The sequence below is a fragment of the Lathyrus oleraceus genome, chromosome 2 (assembly GCF_024323335.1).
Source record: "Lathyrus oleraceus cultivar Zhongwan6 chromosome 2, CAAS_Psat_ZW6_1.0, whole genome shotgun sequence".
In the NCBI taxonomy this organism is placed as follows: domain Eukaryota; kingdom Viridiplantae; phylum Streptophyta; class Magnoliopsida; order Fabales; family Fabaceae; genus Lathyrus; species Lathyrus oleraceus.
Window position 1 is genome coordinate 151087240 of NC_066580.1, and position 6000 is coordinate 151093239.

Sequence of the window (6000 nt, forward strand, 5' to 3'; positions counted from 1 at the left end):
TATCCATTCATTTCTAATTTCATAAACAAAAATATTCAACAATTACTTTACATTACAATAACCATACAACTATCGTATAAAGTTTCCATCCATTTGGTTTGATTCAATTTCCAAATACATTGCATTTTTATTTATCATTCAACTTCTTTGTGTACATCAATTTCATATATTCAACCATCTATTTCTATTTCAAATTTCATATACAAATCAATAATTCCATTTTCATTACATAACCAATACAAAATCGTTCATAAACCATTTCCCATTCAAGCCATTCAAACACAATGTGAATCCAAATTACATACGGCGTTTACAAGGCAATAGCATTCAAACATACACGGCTGTGACTTGTTTTACATGATATAAATCTTGGATAACACCTAAAACCTAGCAGTGCATACACCCAAGTCCCGAACCATGCGCAAATCCAAGCGATGCTTAATAGCTCAATCGACATTCCAATTAAGGTCCAAAACATGAGCTCTAATCTTCGAAACAATTTCGAGCCAACTCATATTCTTCATGTGTGCATAACCTACAAGAATAAATCAAACACATGTTCATTTAGCCATTTCACAACATAGCCAATTAACCATTCATTTAACACTAACTACTAACTCATGTCAAGAACCATTCACCCTGGTCTGATCAATCCTATGGCATTTCGAGCCAACAAATCATGGCAATGCAAAGTAATAAAACAACAATACATTCAGTTGGTTTTCAATTTACCATTAACAAACATCACTAACAATGCATTCATATTTCACTAGCATGCTGAAATTACAACTCAGTTTTTTGTTACTGCATTTTGTCCTGAGCATTACAACACATTCAACAGGAATTTTGATAACATAATCCAATGTTAACTTATCTTGCATACATTCATTAGTTAACAGAAAATCAAACACAGAGTTTTAACTAATAGTTCCACAATATTTCACTTTAACCTAGTTATTACTTTTAACCTGCACTAACAGTGTCTATTCAAAAAGAACCGTCCTAACCAACTTTGTGTTAACAGAACTTCACAATAAAACTTCTCACAAAAGCTTCATATAGAGGAAGCTGATAACTACAAGCATGAGGCAAACAGAGAAGAGAACTACAAATTCAAAATGAAATAGAACTTAAAGACCATAACAGGACCTGGAAAAAAAAAGACAGCGTAGTCTTTCTAACCTCCAACCAAGTGTGAACCAGAAACTGCGACGAAAGTCCTCTATTCATAATTCCAAATTCCCTCCAACTGCATAATAAAACGGAACCTGCAACACACAACATAATCGGTTACATTCTCTCAACTAACTTTACAAAAAAAGTTCATAACAGAATAACCGTTAATTAACAACCTTCAACCACCAACCAACCGATAACCGGTAAAAATGGTTTACAGAAGTTGATCCAACTTCTAACAGAATGACTTCCCATAAATCCCCCTAACCGAATTTTAAACCTTCACTCACTTCCCTCATCAACAATACAAAGCCCTGCAACAATCTAACAGAACATAACCGAGGACCAAAACTCTTCGATCTCTTCATTTCAACTCTCCAAAAACAGTCATTACAAAAAACCATCCTTTAATCACCCTTCAAACTTCCTCAATCGAATAACTGAAACTCTTCAATTCTAACTACCTTCAAAAACCTGTAACAGAATCTGAAAACAACTTCTAACAGATTTTGCAATAACCTCCCTATAACTGAATTACAACCAACTCAAAAACGGTTAAAACCATTCCCTAACCTCTTCAAGAGAAAGAAATTGTAACCTTCTTCAAAATCGCACCTCCAACTGATAAAGACATAAATACAAACCCTTATAACAGAAGAATCTCACTCCAAAACAGAATGGAGCAAAAACTCTAAACTTCATTCTAACAAACCTCTAATCAATATCTCTATAACAGAATTGTAACAACCTTTCAACAAACCTCTCCCATTTTTTCATAATAGAACCCTCACTCCCTTCAAGTCTATCGACCTCATCATACACTCCCTCTAACCAAAACCAAACTTCAGAATTCCTCTAACTTCTCTCCACAACTTCTCTAATAGAAAATCCTCATTCCTCTAACTGCCAAATATAACCTCTTAATTTCTCCCTCAAACGGATATAACAGAATTCTCCGATGGCTTCAAAAACCCTCTCTCATTTTCCATTCTTCTTCAACCATGTCACCCTTAACCAGCCAACTGAATCTCCATAACCAACTTCTCCATAACCAACTCCTCCATTTTGTCAACTATGCTTGATTGATGTTGACTTTAAAGTCTTGATCTTGCATTTGAATTTTGAGGTCTTGAGCTCTTGAGATTCAACATATCCAATATAGCTTGAGCAGAATGAATTTGCCCTATCAAATGATCAAGGATCTTTTGATTACTTGAATAGACTTGGGGTTAGAGCACGGTACAAAGGATTTGTTTGACTAAAGCGATCTTTGATCAACACTAATCAATGGGCTTCGGAGAAATTAGCTAGACTATGTACAATCCTAAATGAATTAATCAATTAATTGAATCAAATGGTTCTGAGTAACCCTAACCTATGGAATCATGCAAAAGTCAGGATTTTCTACCTAGGGGCAAAATGGTTAACATGAAGAAAAAAAAATGAGTTAATTGGAAAAATAATTTTTTAAGTTAAATTTTGAACAAACTAAATAATCCTAATTATATTTATTTATACAAAATCTAAGTATTCTAATTATCCTAATATGGCCTAATTAAGATTTACAATTAATTAAAATCCTAAGAATTAATTAAGACTAAATTTCTATTTATCCTAAAATGAATGTTCTAATTAAATTAATTTACAATCTAATTAACCTAATTAAACATGACTAATCCTAATTAATCCGAATTAATCCTACAATCTAATTAATCAGATTAACCTGAATTAATTCCTAATGTTAAAGTCTAATCAAGTAAATTAACACTAATTACTCCCTAATCAAACTAATTAATTAAAATTAACAAAAAGCTCAAACGGGTGTAGGACCTGAAATTGAAACTAGAGGTTTTTTGTCTGGGCCTGGGGCTTAAGGCCCGGACACCAAATCCATAGTCCAAAAGGGGGTGTATTGCTTTAAGCTGGGGCGTAAAAACGAGAAAATTCGTTTGGGCCGCGGGTCCAATCCAGTTCAGGCCACAAATAATCAAAAAAAGGGAAACTCAACTCTAAGGCTCAATGGCGCTTCAATCTTCTCCTTCCTCTGCAACTGCTTTAATTCGCTTTTTCTCCTTCTTCTTTTCTTCTGTTGTTGATGCGTAATGTGTTTTTTCCACGTTTTTGCTGTTTCGGTTGTTGTGTGCGAGGTTGCGTGTGTTGTTGCTGTGTTACGTGAAATTGTGTGAACTCTAGTACGAATGGAGAACAAATGAGGAAGGTTGTTGCGGAGCGGAAATCTCCAGTAGCAGCATGAAAAAGAGCTCGAGTTGCAAAATGGACTCATATTGTATAATGGAATTCTCAGGTTGCAGAGTGAAGGTTTGCTAAAAAGTGATTGGATTCGATTATATAGGGCTTAACATAACAGCTTTGTTCCCCTTTGCTGAAATACTTGAAACCAATTGTGACTATTGAATGATATGGAACACTTGTGGAGTTTTATTATATATTGAACACTAGGCTGCTCATTTGGTCTTGGCAGGTATAGGCTGTTGGTTGAATCGTGAACCATGATGGATGAAGCTATTAGAAATTTTGAACTTGCTGCTTGTGTTTGATGTTGAATTCTGAATTGTTGGCAGACTATGTTGATGCATTATTCTAGTAATCATGCAAATTGTAAACCACTTGAAACTTAGGTTGTAAACTAGCATATAGAAATTGAGATAATGCACCTGTTAAACTGAGGTATAGCTAGTGTGACTGGTGTTATAAGATGATGATGATTGAAATTGGATATGATGCTATTGAATGTGCATGAGTATGAGCTGTTAGTTGTCGCTACCAATGTGTGTTGAATGAGTGCATTAATAGGTATTTGAATGGAGCATCAATATGTGTTTTTTATGGATATAAATGAATGTATGTATGCTAATGTATGGCTACATGGATTGAGTGCAGGGCTGCCATATGCTATTGTTGGCATTGAATCAAAGTTTCAAAACATGATCATCATGAAAGCTTCATGGAAATGGCCAAATGCAAAGCAAAGCTTTCTTGAAATGGAAACCAACTTGGATAGAAGATTGAATGAAATGATGAAGCATGAAGAATGAAGATTTAGGATTAGTTTTTTTTTTAGAAAATTAGATGGATTGACTTTGGTCAAAGTTGACCAAAAAGTCAACTATTGACCAAAGTCAACCTTTGGTCAAAGTTGTTATTTTTCTTGTATTTTTACTTTGTAACATGATGTAAATGCAATGGAATGAACATTTGTATGAAAAATGGCTTTTTGTTTTAATGAAAAGAATGCTTTAGTTTCAAATAACACTCTCCCACCAAATTCACATTTGAATTGCTTTATTTTGAAACATGTATTATGAATTTGAATGAATAAATATAAACCATATTAAGGGACTAAGGGATCATGTATGGAGTCGTGAACTAGGAATGTCTAAGTATGAATCAATTCATTATGAATGATCTAAAAAAATGCACTATGAATAAAAAGTATGAATGAACTTGGATGAAACAATGCACATGGATCAAAAGGATCACCAAGCAAGCCAAAATGATGAATCCCTAAAACTAGGGTTTCATATTCAAACCAATGCCACTAGGAAAATCACATGGACAAGGATAATCAGCCAAGCACCAATGAATCCAGAAATAAAATCACATGGATAAGGATAATCAGCCAAGCACCAATGAATCAAGAAATAAAGGTTGCAAGCCTCATAATCACAAATGGTTGAGAATTAGGGTTTAACATGATCAAGATGAAGGGTGAGGTGAACAAGGACCAAGGCTCAAGAAGCAAGCTCGCATCACATGCCTCTAGCATTAGGGTTTAGGACTAAATCAAGAACCAAGAGTATCCCACAAGCAAGAGCTAGGGTTTAGGGGATCCAACCTAATGAAAACAATGTCATGAATCCAAATACAAACCTCTGAATCTATGAAGATGCTCATGGATGTTAATATGCTTGTATGATAAATATGAGCTTGGCATGAATGTGTGTAGATGAACCACAATCCAAAAGTCATATGAAAACAAAAAAAAGGGCAAATTTTGGGGTACGATACCAGCCTAAAAACCAGGTCATGACCCCAACTTCACAAGCTTGTAACTTTCATCTCAAAGCTCCTTTTGAAGTGATTCTTTTTGCATCTTGTTCTACTTCATGAAGTGATCATTTGGCTCGAAGAAAATCAGAAAACACACGAGAGGATTGGATTTGGCCTAAGCATGAACATGGTGACCTAAACTCTATTTTGTATCATGACCTATAATGTGGAAACATGCCAAAATCAACTTAGGACCACTTCTCACGCGTGCAAACTTGTTTCCCATGACCAAACACATATGACCACAACATGAAATGACTTGCAAAGCTCCAAAATCACGAGTTTGGCACCAAATTTTCACACGGTTTGAATTTGAAATTTCTCAAGTTGATTCACACGAATTGAGATCCATTCCACACATATTTGAATCCCAACACATTCCCTATAAATAGAGGAAGGTTTTGCCTTCATTCCTAAGCTTTGAAAGCCAAAAAAACTCTGAAACCATTGAAGCCCGATACCTCAAATAACAAGTCATTCTCTTTTTCGATTCATGTCCTTTTGCTTACATTTCTTTGCCCATAATTCTTCATCGGCATCATTTGAAGTTGTCTGAAGCATTGTCGTGGTCTGAATCCTCCTACAACCTTGCTTCCATATCCACCATTGTTGACTTCGGAAGCTCCAATCGAAAAGGTAGATACGAGTTACAATTTCAAGAAAACAAGTTACCACACTCTTCGCCTTGTTCCACTGATCAAAAGCCCTCTCCTAACTAGGATTCATTTGTTGTTTTAATCATTTAATTTTACT

At 34.9% G+C, this 6000-nt stretch overlaps 1 long non-coding RNA gene across 1 annotated transcript; it reads right to left on the reverse strand.

Moving 5' to 3' along the window:
• Positions 1 to 221: 221 nt before the first annotated feature.
• Positions 222 to 2477, reverse strand: LOC127121259 (uncharacterized). The gene is made up of 3 exons (XR_007803367.1): positions 1353 to 2477; positions 1183 to 1268; positions 222 to 535 (listed from the first exon to the last, which is right to left on the reverse strand). It is a non-coding gene; the product is annotated as an uncharacterized LOC127121259 (long non-coding RNA).
• Positions 2478 to 6000: the final 3523 nt, after the last annotated feature.